General features: G+C 43.8%; 1 long non-coding RNA gene across 1 annotated transcript in view; it reads left to right on the top strand.

Annotated features, from left to right (window-relative positions):
* The window catches only part of LOC104853043, a 26,492-nt gene extending 3,060 nt beyond the window's left edge, over window positions 1–23,432 (top strand). The window contains exons 3-6 of the long non-coding RNA XR_004517669.1: window positions 6,158–6,357; window positions 18,693–18,951; window positions 21,874–22,123; window positions 23,137–23,432. This is a non-coding gene — a long non-coding RNA (uncharacterized LOC104853043). The remainder of the gene's footprint in view (window positions 1–6,157; window positions 6,358–18,692; window positions 18,952–21,873; window positions 22,124–23,136) is intronic.
* The last annotated feature ends 577 nt before the right edge of the window (window positions 23,433–24,009 follow it).

The raw sequence follows: 24,009 nt of genomic DNA on the forward strand, positions 1-24,009 counted from the left end.
TTTTTTTTTTTTTTTTTTTTTTTTTCTAGTACAGAGGATTTAATCCAGGTTGTCTGCACTGAGCTCCTCCTGCAGCTCTTATTATTGTAGCTGTGTCTGCCTAGGTCCCAGGCTGAGCCCCAATTTGCAGTCCTCATGACTAAGATCCGAGAGTTTTGGGATGACAGGCATGTGTCACCACGCCCAGCCTGGCCAAGGCTGTTTGATACCGGCTCATTGTGGTCTGACCAGGCTCTGCTTAGCCCGTATTTACCCCCAAACTATCACAATCCATTCTTATGAAGTCAATAAAACGGGAGAGTCTTAAAAGGGCCCAAGAGTGCTGGTCTTCAAATGTCCTGAATCTTTTCTACGAACAGGTATCTGACCCTCTCTAAGCATCAGCTCTTTGTTCCAGGCACAAGTTTGTTTGCAGGGTTTATGATGGTCCCCTGAGATGCGGAGAACATGGAACTTCTAGCACTTATTTGCCACTGAATGGGAGCTGAATGGATGTGAGTTTCATCCTGTCCTTCCCAGTGCCTCTGTCCCGGGCAGTTCACTGTTTCCAGAAATCTCTGGAAAGTAAAATCACAGACCTCACCTTCTAAGATAATAGAGCAGTCGCAACATATGTTGTTTCATGCTGGAAACTGAAGTTAATGGAAAATGTGGGCAAAGCAGAGATGTGGGGATGTAGTTACTGGGACTTGTGGCAGTGCTACTGATAGACAGCAGGCCTCTTTCAGAGTTGTTTTCATACTGAAGCATCACCCTGAGGAGCACAGGAAGTGCGGCAGGCTGTGCTGAGGCCCCACAAGGCTGAGGTCTGGACCAGGTAGCTCCACAGTGGGAAGGATGCTGTCACAGGCATTCTGAGTGACGTGTGTTTGTTAGTGGGCTCTGTGACACAATAGGTTCCCAAGGGTCAATGTATTAAGGGACCTTGTTTCTTCGTTTCTATGTACTTTGTATTAAGCATGAGAGGAACAGCCAAAGCTTTATAGACCGTATGGTTATAATTCTTTATCAGCTAATGACTTTAAAGATTTTTTTTTATTATTTTGGCTTTTTCTTGTTATTTTATGATTTCCTCAAGTAAATATCAGATCCTCAAATGCCTGAGTGATGGTGTGTAACAACTTGAGTGTGAATGAATGCCCTACTGGGATGCCCTACCATGAAAATATATGTTTTTGTTCTGTAATTGAATGAATCCTTTCACATGCTTCAGTTGTATTTCTTCAAATGCACTTAGAAACAAAGGAATGGTGTTTCCCATAAAACTAAAATTATCAAGAAATAAAATAGTATTTTTTCAATATCCTTTCACCAAATTGAGAAACAGGGAAAACTATGCACATTCCTGAAGAGAAGATCAGATGAATATTGGGAGTTATTTCATCTGATCCCCCCGGGATGTGAGCCCAAGAAGAAGGTTGAGGAAACAGGAAACTAGAGTAGAAAATTCCAGCAGGGGGAGGGACTCGTGAGGTGTCTGCAGAGAGATGGTCTCTGAGGCCCTGTGCAAAGATCAATCATTTCTGAATATCATCAGCACTCAGAGCTTTGCCCATAGCTCTATGAACCCATTAGTCCATCAATGAAGGCAAATATTACACACCTTGTGATCTTATTGGCTCCTAAAAACTCTGAGGATGTCTATATCTTACGAGTTTTGTTTCATTAACATAGTTGTATTAATTTAAGAGAGTTGGTCATTGTTACCCAGTCTACTATGGCTTCCTGCACCTGTGGGCTTTTCCAGGTGAGCATGATCGTGTCCTCTCAATACAGGTGACTCCTCATGCAGGGCTCTGCTCTGGATCCATGTGGTTGCAGGGCTCGGGGACTTCCTTCCACTGTGGAATGAAAGAGCTATGTCTTGCATCTAATTCAAGTTCCATTGTCTGCCTTGCCCTCAAATCCTTCTGTATTCTTCAAATAGTGGAGAGCAAGAAAGAAAATGTTGGTGCTATTTTGGAAATGTTCAATCAAGGTGAACAGTATGTATAGATTTCCAGAGTGATATATATGCTTTTTTCTAGAAAAATAGCGTAAACATTATTAATAAAAATAGAAAACAACCCCAGGGATGGGATAAGGCTGAGTGTTGTAGGCGGTACACACCTGTAATCCCGGCACTTGGGAAGCTGAGGCAGAAGAGTTTAGAGTTTAAATCCAGCTTTGTTTACATAGCTAGTTTGAGGTCAGCCTGAGCTGCATAATGATATCCTGTTTCAAAGGAAGAGAATACAAATGCATAAATTTTAAAAGGAAAAATAATTGTGTTTCTATTGAAAGTTAATTGGAAATTGATTACCTTTCATTCATTCTATAAAGAAAATCAGTTGAATCCAGGGCTGATGCTTCAGCACAAAGCAATCTTTTGCAAGAGTTAATGATGGTTCCATGTCTCTATGTGATGGGGAACTGAGACCTATCTTTGCATCCACTGTGATAAAGAAACCCTTTCACGTAGTAGTCAAAAAATACCAAACTAAACCAGCTGTGTGACTTGGACATGGGTCCAAATAGCTTAATGCTTCCTTTATCTCCTGACTCAGACACACTGGAGGGTAGTACCAGAGTAAACCTTATGGGTAGTGAAGGCTAAAGTACATTATGCAGGAAAAGAATGGACACACTATCAGGAAGTCACACGCAGGCAATGTGAGCTCTTTTTGATCTGGCCAGGTTCACCTTCCTACACAGTCAGGATCAAAGGGTATTCATGGCTGTGGATTCATGAGATAACATAGGGGCTCCAGGTCTATTCTGATGGCATCATGCTGGAAGATTCCTCTTCCCTTTACCTCCCACAGAAATAGCACCTGTCCCATCCCCACTGTGGCACAGACAGCCTAGCACTCACAGACCCACAATCCTGGAACTATTCAGAGTGGCCCCACAGTCCAATTGAAAAGGCATAAATTCTTGTCTTGCATTATTCACCAGGCTTCAGTTCTCTAAGCATCATTGTCTTTGATTGTACCCTGGACAGGAGGGAATTATTTCAGAAAGGTATTGCATGTGAATGTGTTCATTGTACATGATAACATTGGCTGCCATGATTCCCCCTATGCTGCCCCTGGCCACTTTACCCAGCATCTCCGGATGCTGATGTGCCAGTGGCACAGCCTGTGTCTCTCAGCCCATAGGATGGATTGGAATTCAGTAGGGAGTAACATCAGATGGAAATCTGGAACCACATGCTAGGGTCAGCTGGGACTCAGGAGACAGCAGCAAGCATGGTGGCTTCCTGTAAAGCCCAGGGGAGCTGCAAAGAGGAGCTGGAGGCTGAGAGGCCAGCTGGGAGCTGGCTGTGTTGGGAAGGATGTGGGTGGGCACAGATCCAGAGAGGGGATCTTCTGTGGGTCCTCTCCACAATCCAGATACCGTGAGAACCACATTGCACAGTAGTAAACGGCCATATCTTCTTTGGTTACAAATTTGATAGTAAGGATTGAGAACCGAGTTGCAGAATCTTTCTTTGCTGAAACTCTGTTGTTTTGTCCTTGAGCTGAGGTTGTCGTTGAGATCACTTGAATCAGATGCTCCAAAGCCTGATCCTGTTTCTGCAGGTACCAGTGAATGGCTCTATTTTCAAAACGGCCAGCTGATACCTTGCAAGGGATGTCAACCCTTTTATTTTCTTCAGTAGAAATGGAAATCTGGGACTGCTCCATCTTCTGCACTCCGAGCCCAACTGTAAGTAAAAGAGGACAACTGTCAGTGAACTTCTGAAAATATAACAAGGGATCATGGAAGCAATACTTTGATCACAAAATGGGACCAAAACGTGCGGAGAGTGACTCACAAGCCCAGAAGGAGAAAAAGGTGGCTGCTTGCAGCAGTAACATCCTCAATATCAGGCTGTGTCTCCAGGGAGAAGGCAGAAAGTGGGAAGCTGGTGGTTGGACCCTCAGGCAGAGACAGGAGGGTATGGCCGGAAATGGACAGAAGAAGGAAGTGGTGGGTGGGGAGATTGGGCCCTGCAGCCTCTCAAGGGCATCTCCAGTCCATCCTGCACATCTCAAGAGAGAGCTGTAGTCACTGTAGGGTTCTTTGCATGAATGTCAGAGGGTCAGGAAGATGCCTATTTAAAGCAGAAAAATGTGGCAGCTACTCTTTTCAGTTTTCACATATTGCCAGTTTCATTCACATTAACTTTCAAAATAGAAAATATTAGTATGTATCTGTCATTTTAAAATTTATTTTAAATGTTCTTGAACTTTAAATCTTAACAACAATCACACTTTATAAACATCTGTAGTTGCATTTTTATAGATGAGGATTCTGAGGTATAGAGAAGGGCACCACATTCACACAGTTGAGAAGCAGAACTTTCCTGTACCTAATGCTCAAAAGAAAGGAGCAGAGGTGGGTGAGGGAGGACCTGGATGGAAATTAAAAAGGAATACGATGTGATATAAATAATACCAATTTCCCAAGATACGTGTAATCATTATGTATCCTAAATATATGGTAATAAAGGTCTACAAATCTTATTTAAAAACTCAGAAAAGCAGGATAAGGAATCATATGAATCATAAGAAGCCACAATCATATGAAGAAGCACAACAGCTATTACTATTATGGTGTGTCCACTTTTAGAGATTTTCTTTGCAGGCACATAGATGTTATTTCTTTTTGATGGACTGAAAACATATTTTTCTGTATACAGCTTTGACTTTTTCTTCATTCAGTTTACCTTCTATTCTGAGTGACTTCCCACAACACGGAAGCATCTTAATGTCTGCAATTATCCACTTTGTGTTGCCTAGGAACTACCTGACCCTGGGCAACATTTTTCACCTCTTTATGCCTCAAATCCAGTAATGCCTGTGTCAGAATTTTATGAAGATTAAATACCAAGTTCAGTGTAGTTGCTGACATATAACAAATGTTCGTTATTTAGTTAATATTCTTATTACTACTTCATCATCTTTTCTTTTCAAATCCCTCTAGCCTCCTGTCCACTTTCTCACTTTCTCACAGGCTTCCTTCTTGAAACGTTTCTGGGAGTGTTCTCAAGAAACGATCCAGGTAGGTCAAGAGTGACCTGACAAATGTTAGATTTCATTTTCCCACATAGGAGACTACATTTTCCCAAACTTATTTTTTCTCTTAAGCTTCTTCACTTGTGTTTCATTATTTCCATGTGGTTTTCTCTGAAACCAGGCTGCATCAGATCTCTTTAGCCCCTGCCAGTCGTTCCTCAAGATCGTGTCCAGCTCTGGGCCACCTCTGTGGGGCAGGTGTGACACAGCCTGGGCTGGGTCCTTCAAGGAGAGAGGAGATGGAGAGGCTGGGTCAGGTGGCTGTCTTTTCCTTCTAGGGCAGCTTCTCTGTTTTCCTCATTTCCATTAAATAGGATTTCTAGGTGCTCGACACTGGGAAAATAAATGGTGAGGAGGTGGGACGGAGGTTGTTGCAGCAGACCACGAGAACCCTGGCATGGTCAGCCCTGGAAGGGCTCTGTCCACCCTCTCACCTGTGTGTGTGTCCTGTGTGTGGGAGGGAGGAAGAGGGGGACACAGAGGGATTCCACTGCCTGAGGCGGTGTGTGGCCATCAGCCTGAGCCCAGCTGCTGCTACCACAGGGACATCCATGGCTCCCTGCACCTCAGCAGCGACTCTGTGTGGCCATGGCTACCAGGCAAGCTCCTCCCTGACCCAGTCAATTAAGCAGCTGAGTGTGTGTTGTGCGGAAGGGGAGAGTGGGTAGATTCTGAGGGGAGTGTGTCTCACTTGTGGAATTCTCTCTTCCTCACTACCTAAAATAAGGAGGATAAAAGGGTATTTGTCATCTTTCCTTTGAGTCTTCGTAGGGGCATTCATTCTTTCACCCAGAATCACGTGGTGAGAAATTCCCTCACTGCGTGACAGGGTTCCAAAGTAGAAAATAAGAAAGGGAGATGCCTTTCCACGCACATATTTTCCCCTTTATAATTTGTTGCGGACAAAGACATGAAGTAAGAAAGACATAAATTATTTTTCTTATTATTGCAAACAGTAAAGATTTGTATCTTCCAATAAATGTTCATTGAGGTTCTGCTATGGGCCAGGTATCAAGCGGGTCCTGGGAGTGTCAGACATACCGGGCAGAGGTCACTACTGATGTGACAGTTCTGTTCTAGCACCAATCGCGTTCTTCCCAATTCATCCCACGCAGCACCTGGACCTTGGAGTCACCCTCTCAAGGACCACGAGTGTCCTGCTTCACTGCAACTCCCTGGACTCAGTCTGTCCTCACACTTCTTGTGGCTCTCAGGACAAAGCAAGAGAGCTCCCTGATTCACTCCACCTGTTTCCACAATTTTCAGAAAGAAGCCCTGATCTGCAGGAAATCAGCACGACTAGCATCTGAGACAGGTACTACAGGGAAGAGTGTGCAGGAGAGTCCTGGTGGCTGTCTGCATGCTCCCCCTGCACTCACAGCACCCTCCATTTCTTGGTCCTCTGCTCTCTGTCGTTTGGCCTCTACTGTGCCTACTATTCCTGGCCCTACCCAGGTCCGTACGATTCAAAGATCCCACCTCAGCTGCTCACCCACATCATAGGCCTTTTTCCCCAACAAGCTCAGCACCTCTAGATTGGACTCTTCTTTGCAAACACTGTGTCTATATACCTGTCTCTGTCCATGTTCCAGAAGCATGATATGGATTTCAGAACTTCCGTTAGAATATTCGGGTGAACTGGAGTTTCTATTCCTCTAGGGAAGCAGCCCCCAGGAAGGCCCTTCACTCATTTCTGTGTCCCTTTGGTCCCTGTCATCTCCGGACAGTTCCCACCCAGAAGTGCTGTGCTTCTCACTGGGTGATCCTTACTACCCTGATTTCAGTCCCCAAGCCTTTGTATTCAGCCTCTCTGGTGAAGTGTGTGTCTCTACTTTGCCAGGATTGCAAGTGCAAAAATACATAATACATTTAGAATTCAGAAAGCACTTTATATTTTCAACTCAACCAGCTTCTCTAGCCTCAAATGTGAACATTAACATAAACAGTAAGTTTGTTTGGGATGCATCCACCACCTCTTTCTGTGGGTGTTAAGTCTCATAGTTTAGCTTTTAGTTTGAGGAAGAGCCAGAGGATACATGGTTGACGGGAAAGAATAAAAATCTGATGACATCGCTTCTCAGCTTTTTGGCTAAGATGGGGTGCAAAAATCTGATGACTATGTATTCCTAAACCATCTTCTCTCACCTGACCTGTGTACCTCAAGAGAGCAATGTCAAATGTTGGCATTTCATTTGATCACTAGCTCAGTCCTAGTCCAGGCTCCTTTCTGCATCACACCCCACATATTTCTAGCTAATTCAACTTAACAAAAACAGAGGAGATGAGTGATTTTCCTGGCTTTTCCTTTTAGTAATAAGAGCTCTGAAAAATGGTCAGAAACAGACCTTACCCTGGGAAGTTCATTGTTTCTGGAAACCTCTGGGGAGTGAAATCATGGACCTCACTTTCTTTCTAAGATAATCAGGCAGTTTCAACCTATGTAGTTTTTCACCGGGAACTGATATTAACAGGAAATGCTGCCAACACAGACAACTGCGGGCGTGGTTACTGGCATTTGTGCCAATGCTATTGATAGCCATCAGGCCCCCTTTCCGCTTTGCTCCTCCGATACTGAGGCATCACCACAAGAGCACAGGAAGTTCTGCAGAATGTGCTGAGGCCCAGCAGCACTGAGGGCTGGATGAGGTAGCTCCACATTGCAAAGATTGTGGTCGCAGATATTCTGAATGGTGTGTGTTCGTTCGTGGGCTCTGTGGCACAGTACGTTCCCAGGGGGGCCTCGTTTCTTCTGTTTGTATGCATTTTGTATTGAGCACCAAAGACGAGCAGACAGAAATTAATAGACCTCATGGTTATAGCTCCTTATCTCCAAATCACCTTAAGGGAGGCTTTTATGTTATTATGGCTTTTGCTTTTTTTTTTTAACTTCTCATCTCTCCAAGTAAATATCACATCCTTAAAGACCTGAGTGATGGTGTATCAGTACTTGAGAGTGAACGAATGCCCTACCAGGACGCGCTACAATGAAGACATGTTTTTATTCTGTTATTGAATTAAATACTTTCACTTGCCTCAATTGTATTTGTTCAGTTTCAAGTAATAACACAGGAATGGTGTTTCCAGCAAAACAAAAATTATCAAGAAATAAAATATTATTTTTTAAACATCCTTCCACCAATCTGAGAGATAGGGGAACCTATGCACATTGCCAAAGAGAAGAGCTGATGAAGATTGGAAGTCATATCATCTCATCTCTCCAGGATGTGAGCCCAAGAAGCGGGCTGCGGAAACAGGACACAGGAGCAGAAAGTGCCAGCAGGGGAAGAGGGCTCCTGAGGTGTCCGCGGAGCGATGGCCTCCGAGGCCCTGCACAGAGATCAGTCATTTCTGAAGGTCAGCAGTCCACAGAGCTTTGCCCATAGCTGTATGATTCCACAGTAATCAGTCCAGGGACCAAGGCAGGTGTTACACACCTTGTGATCTTATTGGCTCCTGGAAAATCTTAGGATGTCTATGTCTTGTCTTTTGATTTTTGTTTCACCAACATTATTTCATTGAATTGGCCCTTGTTAGCCAGTCTTCTATGACTTCTTTCACATATAGGCTTTTCCACCTGAGTGTCTTCATATCCTCTCAACAAAGGTGACCCCTCTTGCAGAGCTTTGCTCTGGACCCATTTGGTTGCAGGTCTGGGACTCCCTTTGGCTGTGGAAAGGGAGAGCCAAGTCTTCTCATCCTCTCTGGTAGAAGAGAACATTTCTAGGAGCCTCTCCATAGTGGTTTTATCAAAACTTTCTGAAGAATTATTATCCCAAAATAAATCAAAGATGATGAATTTTCCTGGCTCCTTTTATAACCAGGCTGGATGTAGCTCATGGGCCAATGGTTAGTGTCTACAATTTTGTGGACTTCCTAGAAAGTCTTTGAGAAATTTATTTAATCCAGGGTTTCTGAACTTCTGCATTGTAGGCATTTTGGGCTCTAGTCATTGGTCAAGGTGGGGAGAAAGAGAGAGTTTCTTGTGAATTATAAGAAGTTTTAGAAGCATATATGACTTCTACCCACTAGATGCCACTAATGCTCCCACCCTGTTGTGGCAAAAAAAAAAGCTTCAGACATTGCCAGGGTTCTCTGTAGGGTGGATTGCCCACACTGTTGGTTTAGCCATGTACTTCCAAGTTTAGCCACTGTCTTTAAGAAGCAAGTACAACTTATAAATATTGTCCTGAATTTGGGTCTCAGCTAAGATGGGGACAAATGAAATAGTAGCTAAGCATTCAACATGTACAAATCTTACTCTCTCACCTGAAATATCACTGCATCTTGTCACCATCTCTGTTCTTGAGAAATACGAGCAGTCATAACATTAACTTCTTCAATCATTTAGCATATCCACTACTGTCTCATATAATCCCAGTTTGTACCTGGTACTTCTGCACACCCCATGCTAAAATTTTTTTGCTACATCAGACCATGCATTTTAGTGTTTATTAAATCCTCTTAGTGAATCCATTAGAATCCTTTCCCTAAAGAGCTCCATAAATATTAACTATAATTAGGAAATCATTCTTATTACATATCCGATTAGAATGAATGAAAGATGCTAAAATTAATAACATAATTGGTTTCTTTCATATGACATTTACAACTTCTATTTTTTTTTTTTTTTTTTTGGTGTTGGGGATTGAACTCGGGACCTTAAGCTTGTGAGGCAGGCAGCAGAATGATATTTACAACTTCTAAAACACTTTTACCTACACTAGATCATTCTATCCAAGCAATGGTATTCTGAGGCTGGAGGGTATTCCAGAAGGAGTTTCAGAAAAATAAGAACTCAGTCTTGTTTCATACCAAGTCCCCTTCATGCTCAAAGGGGGCATGAAGGCATTTAGTGCTGCTTTTCATTCCAGTTCTGCCTGTGATTAGCTTCACTTGGCACTGACACTCATTGTTCTCAGCTCTGAAAATGAAACGAGTCGCCTAGCTTCCAGCATCCATTGAGGAAAGGGGCAAAGGGAGCTCCCAGGCTAAAAACAGCTCTGTCCTCACTTGTCTGCCCCCTCTTTGGAGTAGCTTCAGCACAGGGCTGCTCTTGGGAGGCATCATTCTGGTTTTGGATACGCTCTTTGTTGTGTTCTTATTCAGTGACCCCAGTGACAGCCCAGCATCTGCAGGGAAGGGAAGCACTGGGGGTGGGGGTTCAGCCTGCCCTCCATGAAGCTGTGCACTGAAGTAGAGCCCCACGTTAGGGTCCTGTACCTGGCTCACACTGCTCCCCAAGACACACCCCATACTCATCTCTAACCAAGATGGGCAGAGAAGAATTGGCTACTGTGTCTCACTTTTCCTGTACCCAAGGATGGGGAGAAAATTAATTAATTGAAGAGCTCGTAAAACTAGATCTATAAATAGCATATTTCAAAATTTGGATTATATTGCCTCAAGACGTGTCCTTTTAGTATTTGAGAAATTCATAATAAAAGCTACTCAATTCTGTCTACTGTTCATACCAGCTTTGTACAAAGAATAATCTTTCTCCCCTTCTTATTTGGCAAAATTTTACTTCAGTCTTCCAGTTCCTTATAAAGCCTTTCAATGATCCACTGATTTCTGCCTTCTCCGGCCATCTGTATACATCTTGAAATCCTGAGCGAGTTAGCACATCACTCTTGCCACTGCGTAATACTGGGCTTGATTATTTCCTTTGAGGTACGCAGTGAAGTGCAGAGTTCCATGATTTTGCCTGCTTGCTCAGATATTTAGACTTTTTGATGCATAATAATTTGGAATTCTCCTTGTTTCAACCCCTTTCATTAAAGAATCAAATTGCCTAGTTGAATACCTCTGGGAAAAATGCATTCGATGCCTTTGTGAACAAACTGAGAAGCTCGACCTTGTCTTCTCTTCTGTGGCTTTCATTCTTCTACTTGCTGGGCCAATGTGGCATGGTAGATGAAGGCTAAGTTCTAATGGCGGTCATACTAAACTTTAAATCTCGTCTCTGCTACTGTCAGTACCCAGGCCATCTTGGGTGCTGTAGAGCCTCTCTGAATTCCAGGTTCCTCATCTATTAAAAGAGTGACAATTATATGTAGATCGGGGGAAAAAAGCATGCAAAAGCTCAAAGTTTGACATTTTCATGGCCCTCGTCCCCTGCCAGGCCCTCCAAGCATTGCCATAAAGAACAAAGAGTAGAACACACCCATCTCAGGTAACGTTGCATTTTTGTCTACTCTTATATTCTCTTTTGCATCCCCATTGGATAATACAAGGTGTGATTGAAAAATACAGTGAACGTTTAAATTTTTTTAATTCGCTACAGTAAAAGAAACATTTCCATTCATTCCCTCCAAAATACCCTCCTTCCCTTCAACTCATTTATGCCACCACTCTTGCCACTTTCTGAAGCAGTTCTAAAAGTTCTCTTTCCTTGGCTGCCTCAATATCCTGACTGGATTTAAAAAGAAATCATTTTGGATTTGGGGAAGAGTCACAAGTTTCATGGTGCCAGATCTAGTGAATAAAGTGGATGAGAACACACTGTAATATTTTTATGAGCCTTTTGATGACACTTGGCCGCAGAATTCACCGTACTTTTTTGTCACACATTTTATAGATATTCATGAAAGAGGACTGTCCTAGTTACTTTCTCATTATGGGGACAAAATATCTCACACCCAAAGTTAAAGGAGGAAAGATTTATTTTAGCTGAGTTTGAAGAGGTTTCAGTCCACAGTTGGTTGGCTCCAAGGGACGGCAGCATGGCAGAGGGGCATGGCAAAGGAGAAACAGTCCATGTCAGGGTAGGAAGGACATAGCAAAGTAGCTCTTATTCCACTCAGGAGACAAGCCTATTGATTGGTGCCACACACACCCAGGGTGGGCCTTCCCATTATCCATACCCAGAACTGTGGCAAACTTATCAGTGGACTAGTTTGGTAATACACACTTTTTTTTTTCCAGTGATCAATCTCAGGACCTTGCACTTGCAAGGCAGGCAAGGCACCACTGAGCTAAATCCTCAACACTACCCTTAATCCCAAGATCACACACTCAAGATAAAGCCACCTCCATAAAACCTCATCTGTGAATTCATGAGGCTTTGGGTGCACATCTAGATATAAGCCATAACAGTGACTTCCAGAACTGCTTCAAAAAGTAGCAAGAATAATAGGATAAATGTGTTCAAAGCAAGAGGGAAATTTTTGAGGGAGATTCATGGCAATGTGTCTCTTACTGTAACAAATTTTTAATTTAAACATTCACCCTATTTTTTTATTATCCCTTGTACTCTGTTACTGAACCTCTGCAAATCTCTGCTTCCCTCTCTCTGGATTCCTGAATTTCCTTTTGTCGGTTTTTCTAACCCAAAACATTTAATCTCTGCTAAAGTATTTGTACTCTGCTATTCCCCGATTCAGTCCTTAAAAATTGTTGCCCGGATTTCTGTTCTGTTTACCTGCTCTGTCTGAGCTTTGCTTTAATTATCCTGGAAGGAAAAGGGTAGGGATTCTGGGGACATTGCATGTCCATCTCCACTTCATACCTCTCTCTTGGATTCTATGTGCACTTACCCAGTTGACCACAGCCTGTTTTAAACTTGCCTAACATGAGACCTCAGACTAATGTGCACCTAGCCAGAGGGAGATCATTCCCTGCAGGAACCATCTCTGCTTCCTGACTCAGGAGACACCACTGTCCCCTGCTTTGTCAAATGAAGAATCTTTTGTCAGTTCTCTTCTCTAATTCTCCGTATTTCAGTTTCTGTGATTCTTCCTCCTAACCATGTCCTGCTCTCCCCTGCTTCTACCCTACTCTTCCCCAGGCCTCCAACCTCACCCTTTCCTTCCACCTTCCCCCTCCAGGGGACTTATCTCATCTTTCCCTGCTGTACTCACTGCTGAGGTTAAAGCCCAGAGTCATTAGGATGGGAAGCCCTCTATGACGTGGCCACCTCTCTCTGCTTTTCCATCTATCGCCACTTCCAGCCTAGAATTTCATGATCCACACGTACAGATCCACAAGCAGCTTCGCTGTGGGCAACGCCATGTGTGTCTCTCTCCTGGCTCACTTCGATTCTTCTTTGGGCTCAGCTCAGGCACCTTTTCCCCAGTCAGCTTCCTTCAGCAGGAAATGAGGGCAGAAGCCTCCCATCACTTGCTAGTGGCGCCCCCTGGTGTTTCCCTCACTCCTATCCTTCCTGCACAAGAGCTGTCCTGTGTACTCCATGTTTTACTGGTGTCTTTTGGGAGGAGTAAGACTATTTTTGTTTTGTTTTGTTTTGTCTTTTAATCTTCCCAGTTGCTTTTGTAATAGAAGAAAAAGTGAAAGAATGAATGGAATACAGAGCATTAAAGTAGTTTTCTTTGTTCTGGTATCAGTAATAGATTGTCATTTAAAGTAGAGCATTTTTAAAAGTGTTACCAGGTACAGTAACGAATATTTACTGAATGCCTTTAATGTGCCAAGTGCTCTGTATCGTTATCATACTAAACTCCAAAAATTTGATATAATCTTCGCTGTTCCCCAATGGAAGCAGGTAGGAAAATGGCCCAAAGTTTCACAGATTGTTGACAAATTTGACATGAATACTGCCTGGCTGCAAAGGCTGGTCCTTTAGGTACATCCATATAATTTTGCATTTTCATCTATTCAGTGAGGATAAGACCAAAGCCTGCCATATGGGGTGTCTGAATCATGAATAAGTCTCTTGAGTGGAGTGTTTAGCACAATGCCTGACTCACAGCCCACCCTCCGAGACAAAGATGTTTCTGTCACCCTGTGTCCCAAAGCCTTCTGTGCTCATACTCAGGTCAGCACCAAATACACCAAATTGCTCTTGCCACTCTGAGTCTCTCAGGGGATGTCAGAAAGCAGGATGGTCCTAATGCAAGTGACAACAAGAGGGAAGAAAGTTGGGACCCTTTGATAGAAATAAAAATGTTGCAGTGTTTCCATTGCTACCCTACAGGTGAGCTCAGTCAGGAAGCAGAGCAGCCTGATCTCTCAATGCCAGTACTGGTGGACATATCTGACCCTGCTGAGGACCTCAAACTGTACTTTTTGAGGTGGGAAGATTAGGGCTGGAGCAAAACCAGTCAAGTAGGCAGAATCTGGCAAAGTCATGGTGATTCAGGGCACGTGCACAGAACACAAGATCCAGGATGACTCTGCAGCTTCTGAGCACTGCATGTGGAACCAATCGTTGCTATGTTCAATTTTTCATTTACATCTGGTGCAAAGCTAAGTGAGTCTTCAATACGGTGGATTAAATCTGGTACTGGGCCAAATGGGTTTTTGATAGGACAACCCAACTGTCTCCATACTTTAATTGCATGAGAGAGAAGATAATCCAGGAACTCTAAAAACAAATGGCGCCCTTCCTTATCCTCCTGGCCTGTTCACCATTTGCTCTCACTCTGCAGATTGTATCTCTTTCTCCCCCTTCGGTAAATGTACACCCTGCTACCTTTTCTGTGTGTCTGTCTCACTCTTCGTTCAGAACATCAAGAACCTGAGAAGAATTCCCCTGGACCCACCATCGGTAACTGGCTAAGCTTCCTGTGCACCCAAGGACCCGGGCAGCTGCACTAGCCTAAGAAATGAAAGGACAGCTGCAGGGATAGGCCACTGAGGAGTCAGACTCATCTGGAGGCTGGAGGGCCCACAGCAGACCCTGCGGTGAGGGGGCTCAGCACGGCTGAGTGTGACCTGACCAAGGGCCCGGACATAGGGGACTCCCAGGTCACACTGCTGGCATGGGTCACAGTTTGGTGGGGAGGAAATGACAGGTCAGGGTCCAAGCAGCTGCTTCTTTGGTGCAGGGAGGCTACGGGGGGAGAGAAGTCGGGGAGGGAGAAGCCCCCTAAGGGAGGAAGGATGGAGATCTGACCATGCCATGGGGAAGGGAGTACAGCAAATAGAGAGATCTGAGAGATGCTTAAAATTTTGCCAAAATAATAACAATAATAATTGCAGTCGCTGCTTGAAAACCTTTTGTACTTTAGCACTACCTTAATTGGTTTATGGTCATCATATCATTAAATCCTGAAAATCGCTCAGTGGGATAAATGCTACTATCTTCAGTTTAGAACTGTGGGGAACGAGGCTGTTATTCTAAGGAGATTGTTTATGGCTGAACAGCTCAGGGACATGAAGTCAGATCTAGCTGCAGACCTGTCTTCTGCTACATCTAGCCTCTTTAGCTTAATGAAGCCAAGAGAGCGCTACTTCCTTTGGGGAAAGGACAAGTGCAGAAAAGCAATCCCTGCCAAACCTGTGTGCGCCAGACTAAGTGGCCTTGGAGCAAGCCCTACATAGGTTCTGTTGGCAATGCCTGGTAGCCCGAAGTAGCAGGAGAGCTGTGCAGTCTTAGGAGAGTTATTTTACTTCCTTTTCCTCCTTTGTAAAAGGGGACCTTGGAAGATTGCAAAAGCAATAGATGGATCCTGTGAACAAAGCATATAATATAGTCCCAGGTGCAGAGAGAAGTGGGATTATTTTTTGTGATTAGGAGAACCTAGAACCAGGACCAAGTCACTCATTGTCTGTACCAGAACCTCAGAAATGCACACAACTTCAGGGATGTTCAGATAAACTGACATAGCCCTGACTCTGGTAGAAATAAAGGGTCATTTTAGCCAGGCATGGTGGCGCATGCCTGTAATCCCAGCACTCAGGAGGCTGAAGCAGGAGGATCGCTGTGAGTTCGAGACCAGCCTGGGCTACATAGTGAATTCCAGGTCATTCTCAACTACATAGTGAGACCCTGTCTCAAAAAGCAAAAAACAAAAAAAAAAAGAGATCTCTGTAATCCCAGCACTCAGGAGGCTGATGCAGGAGGATCGCTGTGAGTTCGAGACCAGCCTGGGCTACATAGTGAATTCCAGGTCATTCTCAACTACATAGTGAGACCCTGTCTCAAAAAGCAAAAAACAAAAAAAAAAAGAGAAAGGTTCATCTTCATTTTACTAATTGCACCAGGACTTTTAAGTAGTCAGGCAAGTGACCAGGAGGAGAAGGTGGTGAGCGTGGCCAGGAAAGGAAGGAAATGAGTGTCCAGGAAAGGATGTGTACAAGAGAGGAGGCCACAGGTGTGACCAGGGTAGTTAAACTAATAGAAGCATTTAAACACATCTTCAAGGTAAATGTTAGTTTTCAAGTTTATAAATTAAGCGCAGACTTCAACACATGGTTCTGGAAAACAGAAAGCAAAGAAATCACTGTGACAAGTTTTAATTCTAAAGGCAAGCGAAGACGCAAAGGAAGGGGCATTGTGATACATCTCACTTAACCATACTAGCAAAGCTTTTTAAATGTTAGCCGACTTTGCTCATCATAATATGAACTGGAAAGGGTGACCTTAGAGATGTAAAGATTGCCTGACACCACGTAATCTACACACACAAAAGAACAAGGCAAACTGCCATTTTTTAAAAAAGCAGAAAAAGCACACGATACCACTCAACACTGACTCATCATCAGTAAACATTCTAACAAGTCCAAAATAAAACTGAAAAGGTAAATTTAAGAAGAAGAAAAAAACATCTTCCAAAGGCTTCCACCAAGCGTGATGACCTAGTAAAAGCAGTTCTACTCCATTTAGGAATAAGAAAGGAGTGGCCATGATTATGGCTGATATTCACAGTCTGGAGAGTCCGAACAGCCTGGACAATGTAATAATGTGCGAAGGAATCAGAACCTAAGTGAGGCAAAAGGTCACTATTTGCTGATGATACTATTAAAAATTCCCAAGCTTCCATGTGAATTAGTGTGACAAAATACACCAAACTTATACAAGAGAATGGCAATGCCAAAAGTCTGTAGAATTTCTACCCTAGCAATGAAAACTGAGAAGTATTTCATAACATGTCCGTGTACACAATAACAACAAAAAGCATAAAATCTCTAGGAGTTAAGTTAGCAAAAATATATGTAGGAACTTTTTAGGGAAAGTTATAAAACTTCACTAAATCTAAAGAATCAATAAATAAAATTAGAAACAATGACAGAACTGGATGAGAGTGCTGGACACAACTTACACATACCTCCCAGAATCAGTCACAGTTTCTTCATTCATTTTCAAATGAAAAATCAAAACCTGAAATTTAAAGTACCTGCAAAGCTATTTCTCTTGCTAATCATGACCAGCTTTTGAAACAACTGGATATCTCCCTGATTTGCCTTTCTCTTCTCTGGATTAACATTCTATCCTTAAACATAGCTTGATAAGGCAGTGATGATCCCTTTCCTGTATGACCTTTCAAGTTAAAATGATTAGAAGACTCATTCCTTAGAAGATTGATTGTGCAAAGATTTCTTTAGTTTTAGTAATTTGAGAAATAGTAAGAAGACACTCTGAAGTCAGTGTGGGGGATGGGGGAAGCTTTAACTTTATTTGCTTAAAATGAGTCTGACTGGGGCTGAATTTCAATAGGTGTGTTCAATAAAATTGCTGGTAGATCAACAATTCCATTTTGAAGAAAAAAAAAGGTAAAAGAAAAAACAAGATTGGCATCCACTGGTCACCAGGGTCCAGTCCACCTAAGGTAGTGTGACAAGGAAGTCCCTCCGTTTTGACTCTTACACAGAAAGCAGCCCAGTGTGACCAATCTGCTCTGTGCACTGTGCCACACTCTTGCCAACACAGAGGCTGCTGTGCATACACCAACAGTTCTGTCCCATCCAACACTTCCATCTGTTTCATAGACTGGCTACCGCCTGGTTCATGAATCAGTTCAGGAAGGCCAGTTAAATCAGAGAAGCTTGATTAGTTCTAATGGTCAATAAATCTACAACAAACCCCTTTTCACTATGTTCTCATTTATACAAAGATTGTTGTGGGGTGGTCATGGTGAGGGGAATATGAGTTTGCTCCAAAGATAATAAATATGACTACCAGCACAAGGTCTTTATGAAGCACAAAGCTTTTGTTCCATTGTTTCTCAGATTCCCAAGCAATGAACAAACATCATCCCCTGCCATTATCTCTAGGTCATGACTGGATAAACGGTTCAATACAACTAGCCTTCCCATGATATTCTCCTAAATATCTCCTGTAGCTGATCAACCCTCATTAACCTCGTGTGTCCTAGACAGTAGCTTGAGTGTTCCTCTCAGTGCTTGCTGCTAGCCAGATGGCTTGGCCAAGTTCTGAAGAGGGTAGTGGGGCCTTCAGGGGAGTCCTGTAGAGGTGGGTGGGGTCGGGGTACAGCTGTGGTGAGTGGTGTGACATGGATATAAGGGTGGAGTTGGGGGGTGCACTCAAGGTTTCTCTTTTTTCAGAGTACAGGGAGACTGGGGTCCGGAAGTAAGGGGGGGGCTCCTTTACAGTGTATCCTAGAAGCAGCCACAAGCAAACTTTTCAGCGTAGATAGAGGCAGGTGTGAATCACTGTGCCTGCCCAGACTGCGCAGTAATACACACCAGAATCGCTTTCTTCCACTTTTCGTAGTACAAATTTATAGCTGTTTTTTGTGACCTCGTAAGCATGGTATTTGGCTGGGTTGAGTCCAAAATCCACCACTGCCTTGGAAGCAAAGAAGTCATAGTAGAGAAGATGGTGGGGGGGCTGCCCGGCCTTGAATAGGTACCAGTGGATGTAGTTGTTTTCCTCAAGAACATCACAAGTGATAACTACATAGGACCCATGTTTCCTGGCAATTGACATCATTCCTCCTTCCAATCCAGAAGACATTTGACTGCCTACGGAGGACACAGCAACGAAACAATGATAAGAAAGAAGTAAGTGGAATTCTTTAGTATGGCCTCCCAGCGTGGGGGACCATGAGCAGCTATGCCACACCCTTACCAGGAGGCAGGAGAGCTAAAAGCAGGACCACAGCCCACAGCATGGCTACCTCTCCTCTGCCTTGGAAGGAGAGGGACCAGATGAGAAGAGAAGCAGAGAGTCCTCTCCAAACTCAAAGCCCTCTCAACACGAAGAACGGTGAGTTGGTTGTGGTCTTCCTGACTAAGTGACAGGCAGGAGTAACTGAGGATGGATCTGAGAAGACAGCCCAGTTAGTGACCAAAAGGGGCGGTGCCTGGGAAGAGCCCCTGCCTCTCTGCCTCTGAGTGTTCCTACAGGGACCCCCTGTGGCCACCGGAAGCAGACCCTCTCCAGAGGAAGAGAAGCCTGGGCCTCTAGAGCTCTGTACTGAGGTTGGCTGAGGGTGAAAGTGGGGGAGGCCGAAGCTTGGTGACACAGGCCTGTCCCTTGTGGGAAGACTGACTTCCCTGCAGGGCAGTTTCTCCATAGTAATGCTACCCCTATGTTCTTGTGCTGAAATCAAAGTTTACCGTTATTGCCCTGAACCACTTTCCTATCCGTGAGTGGACTCTGGGTAGCCACTAGCAACAAGTTTGATAATCCCTGAACCCAGATTATTGAAAGAAACTAGGACCCATGCTTGGACTACACTTGACACTCCTCAAAGGTGAATGGGTGTGCGTGTGTATGTATGTGTGTGTTGTGTATGCACAAATCAATTTGTTTAAAAAAAATGTTTCTCCTCCAGCAGTATAAAAAAACTCCTTTGTATCTGGTAGAAGGTCTACTTAAAACATGAATAAATACAGGTTCCATTCCATGTACTTTTTTAGATATCCTCGAACTAAAATTATTATTAGTTCTCTGTCTGAAATTCATATTTACCTGGACATCTAGTGTCTTATCTTGCAACCCTATCCCCTGAAAATGAAGTTAGTATTTATGATTGATTTGGGTTGACTTGTGGACATATATATGATCAAACAAATTTCCTTTCTTTCCATAGTTATGGGTCATAATGGCTGGTTTGCACTTTTTATATATATTTATTTTTATGAGTCTATGTTTGCAGTACATAATGTTTATGATCATCTCAGGGAGAAGATACATGTACTTAACATATTGTAATTCTTTTTATCCCCTCCATTTCCAGATCCCTTTCCCATTTTCAAAAGATCTATTTCCCTGTGTCTTATTGTCTTATGCCGTATTTCATCTTTGTTATTCACACAGCCATGTTCCCTTCAGCACCAGCATCTCTGCATTGCCTTTCCCCTTGTGAGATGCAGAGTTTCACAGTTCTCCTTGTGCTGAGTGATTTTGGATTGCATCCTGCACATTTTGAAAACTATTTTATGAGGCAGGAGGGACAGTTTAAATGGTATGCAGAACACTGAGTACTTTGGTTGGCAGGGAACCGTCCCAGGAAGGGTTGCAAAGTCCCATCTCCTTCTGGTGGGCAATTCCATCAGTTCCCTTTCTGAGCCCTCCCAGCACTCCCTGCTCAGATCTGTGTTCTGTGGGTGCCCCCTCATGGCCACTCCTGAACCTGGACCTGGTCTGGTCCTTCCGAAGGCCAAGCCTTTGCCGGGCTATTCATGGTCAGACCAAGGCTGCACAGCAGGGGTGAAGTCGGGAGGCCAAGACTCCTTCTTATTCTTCTTCCTCTTTGCCATCTGTACACTTTCCCATCTGTAGAGTCCTCCCTGAAATCTTTTATCAGTACATATTGCCTTTCCCACAGTGGTGGCTGCCTCCAGGACCCCAAAGTAAGAAGACAAAGAGAACAAAAGCCAACAAAAGCCATCAACTCTCTCTCTCTTCCTCCACTCTCTCTCTCTCTCTCTCTCTCTCTCTCTCTCTCTCTCTCTCTCTCTCTCTCTCGTCAGGAAAGATCACTTCCTTCAGAGTGTAGGCTTCATTCCAGCCACTGCTACTACCACGGCCCATGGCCCCCGGGATGACACCGGGTCTGGGAGAAAATGGCTAAGGACAAAAATAGCTTAAACTTTTGAACGAGCTATGCTGTTAAGATAGGCTAACAACTTGCTTCTTTCCACAATGTCAGAAGATACTGAATTTCAATATATTCTAAAGATTACCTCAGTCATTTCACTGACTTTACTTCCGAGAGCACTCTGGATTTTGTTGGTGTCATGATAGTGGCAAAAAGAGCTGTGATTCTTTGTTCCGTTCTGATCTTAATCTCTAACATCTAACACTTAACTATCTGGGCACCTAACCACACATCACACTGCAACCCATAGTGTTTCATACAGAAAGAAAAGGGTAATGAAGCTTTAGAATTTTAAAAAGCAATGCAAAGAGGAGCAGAAGGGAAGAGTTAATACAAACACAAGTCACTGGAGGGCTCAGGTATTTGGTTAAGGAGCCAGATGTTGGAGCTGTCAACCACACTGTCAAGAAAAGGGCCAGGCAGCTTTGCAGTGGGCAGTGTCTACGCGGGCACCTCACTGAGCTGATGGCAGGGCAAAGAGTCAAAATTTTTTGCATAATGATTTTGTGATGCATACAGTGGGTGGCCCACAACATGGTGTCACTTGGTGTGCTGTGCAGTTAATAGATGTCTTTCCTTCTGTACGCCTTGGGTTAAGGTGGTTCCCTCATTTTCTGCTCTGGTATGTTTAGGAAACACATGCCCGGCATCTCTGATGTGGCCCAGTAAGTCCATATGTCTGTGATTTGATTGAAGAAGTTCACAGGTGATTTTTTTTACTGGCATGGATAAATCGTTCGTCAGTCTGAGCATATGCTTGTGCTGGATGGACGGTGGTTGTTTACAAACACAAACAAGGTGTGCGGTCACTCTGCTGTAGCATTTGTACCCACAGTGGAAAACCTCTGGGCAAACTGCTGCTCTATACCAAGTGGAGCAGCTCTAGACAAGCTGCAGGCGGAAAACTGTTGCTCTGTTCAATCCCAAACAGAAAACCAGGGTGCACTGACCCTTGCTCTCTGTCCTCCTGGTTCATAGTCCATGTCTGGTTTTTTTTGGGCATAGGCCTGAGGATACCCAAGGAAAAATAAAGAAGAAGCTACTGGTTGAGTAATCCTTCACCCTCTGGTTTCCTTCCCCAGTTAGCTTCCTGCCTCTTATTATCTAGACTCCTCAATTTGGGATCTGGGACTCAAAGGGCCTAACATGCTTCAGCTGCTGTATTCCCATCAGTGCCACGAAAGCAAGTCCGGCTAGCAGGCTGCACATGAAGCAACATGAGGAGAACTGATTCATTCCAGCCCACGCCACTTTGCCCAGCCATCCCCTCTCCCAGGAAACCCAGCAGATGGCAGGTCATAAGTCCAAGTGGCAGCCCTTAAGTCCAAACAGGTAGGTCACTACCTGAAGAAAGTTTGTATTTCTACTTCAGCTGGCTGTAGGGAGTTACCTAGCAATGGTATGGAAATTAGTGTATTTATCATGAAGTGTTATAATTACTATGGCTCACTATGAATTCATGACCTATAAATGAGTGTTCCATCCATAGAGCTAAATCCTTGGCCCAAAGCCTGATTTTATTTTATTCACTAATTACTATTATTATTATTTTTTTTTTTTGTACTGGGGATTGAACTCAGGACCTTACACTTGCCAGATAGGCAGTCATTGGTACCACCGAGCTACGTCCCGGCCCCACCTCATTTTGCAGGACAGGTCACTAGTGCTTGTAGGGAGCTCTATGGAGGAGCACACCTCATAATGAGAATACTCCCAGCACTTTGAGAGGCTGAGGCAGGAGAATTCCAAGTTCCACCTCTCCCTGCCTAGTTTTCTTAGCTACTTACTGAGCCCTGTCAAAAAATAAAAAAAGATTGGGAATGTAGCGCAGAGAGAAGGCCCTGGATTTGATTTCCAGTACTGTCAAAAGAAAGAAGAGAAAAGGGAGAGGGGGAGAGGGAAGCAGGGGAGGGAAAGGAGGAGAGAGAGAGAGAAATTCACACTCAGTGGGGACAGGAAACATTGTAGGCTTTTGATATACATTCATGGAGAAAATTATCTTGTGTGTAATTTGGCAGGTTTTTACACAGGCGTCACTGAAGCTGGGTTAGGTACTGCACATTCCTTTTCTGGAAGATCATAAACAGAATTTTCATTCCAGCACTATGGGCTGAGACATAGATGGCAACTAGTGACTCATGAAAGTCATTACTGATCCTAACGGAAGGAAGCAAGAACTGACCCCTGAGAAGAGATGAAGCCAGTGAAGGTGGATGATGGGACTACAGTATGCTCTTGTGCTCCTGTGGCTCGTGGAGGCTGCAGGTGCCCAGGAAGCAGCAGGAAGCTGAGCGTGAACTGCAAAACTCAGCCCAAGCTTCACTCCCTGCTTGCTGTTCCCACAGGTCCTGTGGCCCTGTACCATAAGGACGACAGGAAGCTGCCAGTTCCAACCAACCTCTGTCCACTGCCCTGGCTCCATGCGGCAGAGTTCCTTCCCTGTGAACAGCCCGGGCAGGGCTGATCTGGGAATGACCAGCAGGTGACACCACCCCATAAAGAGTGGTCAAGGGGACAGGCTACTGCTCAGGATGGAGCTGTCCCAAAGGGACTTCTGGGGAAGACTTGACTTCAGAACTGGTGATCCTGCGAGGATGTGTCACTTTGGAAAAGCAGATCAACAGCTGGAGTCCGAATGGGCTTAGAGGTGTGTGTCCTTGGGAAAGTCAGGGTAAATGGGAAAAATAACCGCTACTCTGGATATACCATCTCTGAGATGCCAGAGATTTTGCCAACATGTGGCTTTTAAATATGTTAGTCTTTAATACAACTTAATTATTGTACCCATTTCATCCTTATGATAATAAATCAAAAAGACATAATTGACCACTTTGGCAGGTGAGAAAATTGGAATCATAAAAAGATTAACCTGCTCAAGGTCACTTAAGGAATAGGCAGTGAGTCCTGAATTTAAACTGAAGTATAACACATTCCAAAACCCCAATTGCTTAATATATAAATCATTTAATATACACATAATTTAAGATACAGAGAATTCGTTCTAAAATGATAAAATGTCAGAGACTAGGAAGACAATTTCAGAAACTCAAAAATAAGTCTCATATGCCATTTAGCAGACAGCATAGGATGTTCAAGGCCGTCAGTGAATTACAGTGTGCCTCAACAGGTAGTAGAAATGTCTCCTGGCAGTTTTAGTTAACAGCTGATGGTCTTTTGGAAAAGAGTGATCTTGATCCATTAACTGGTAACATACCCTC

Source organism: Fukomys damarensis, unplaced genomic scaffold, assembly GCF_012274545.1.
Source record: "Fukomys damarensis isolate Sample0158 unplaced genomic scaffold, DMR_v1.0_HiC HiC_scaffold_17, whole genome shotgun sequence".
Taxonomy (NCBI): domain Eukaryota; kingdom Metazoa; phylum Chordata; class Mammalia; order Rodentia; family Bathyergidae; genus Fukomys; species Fukomys damarensis.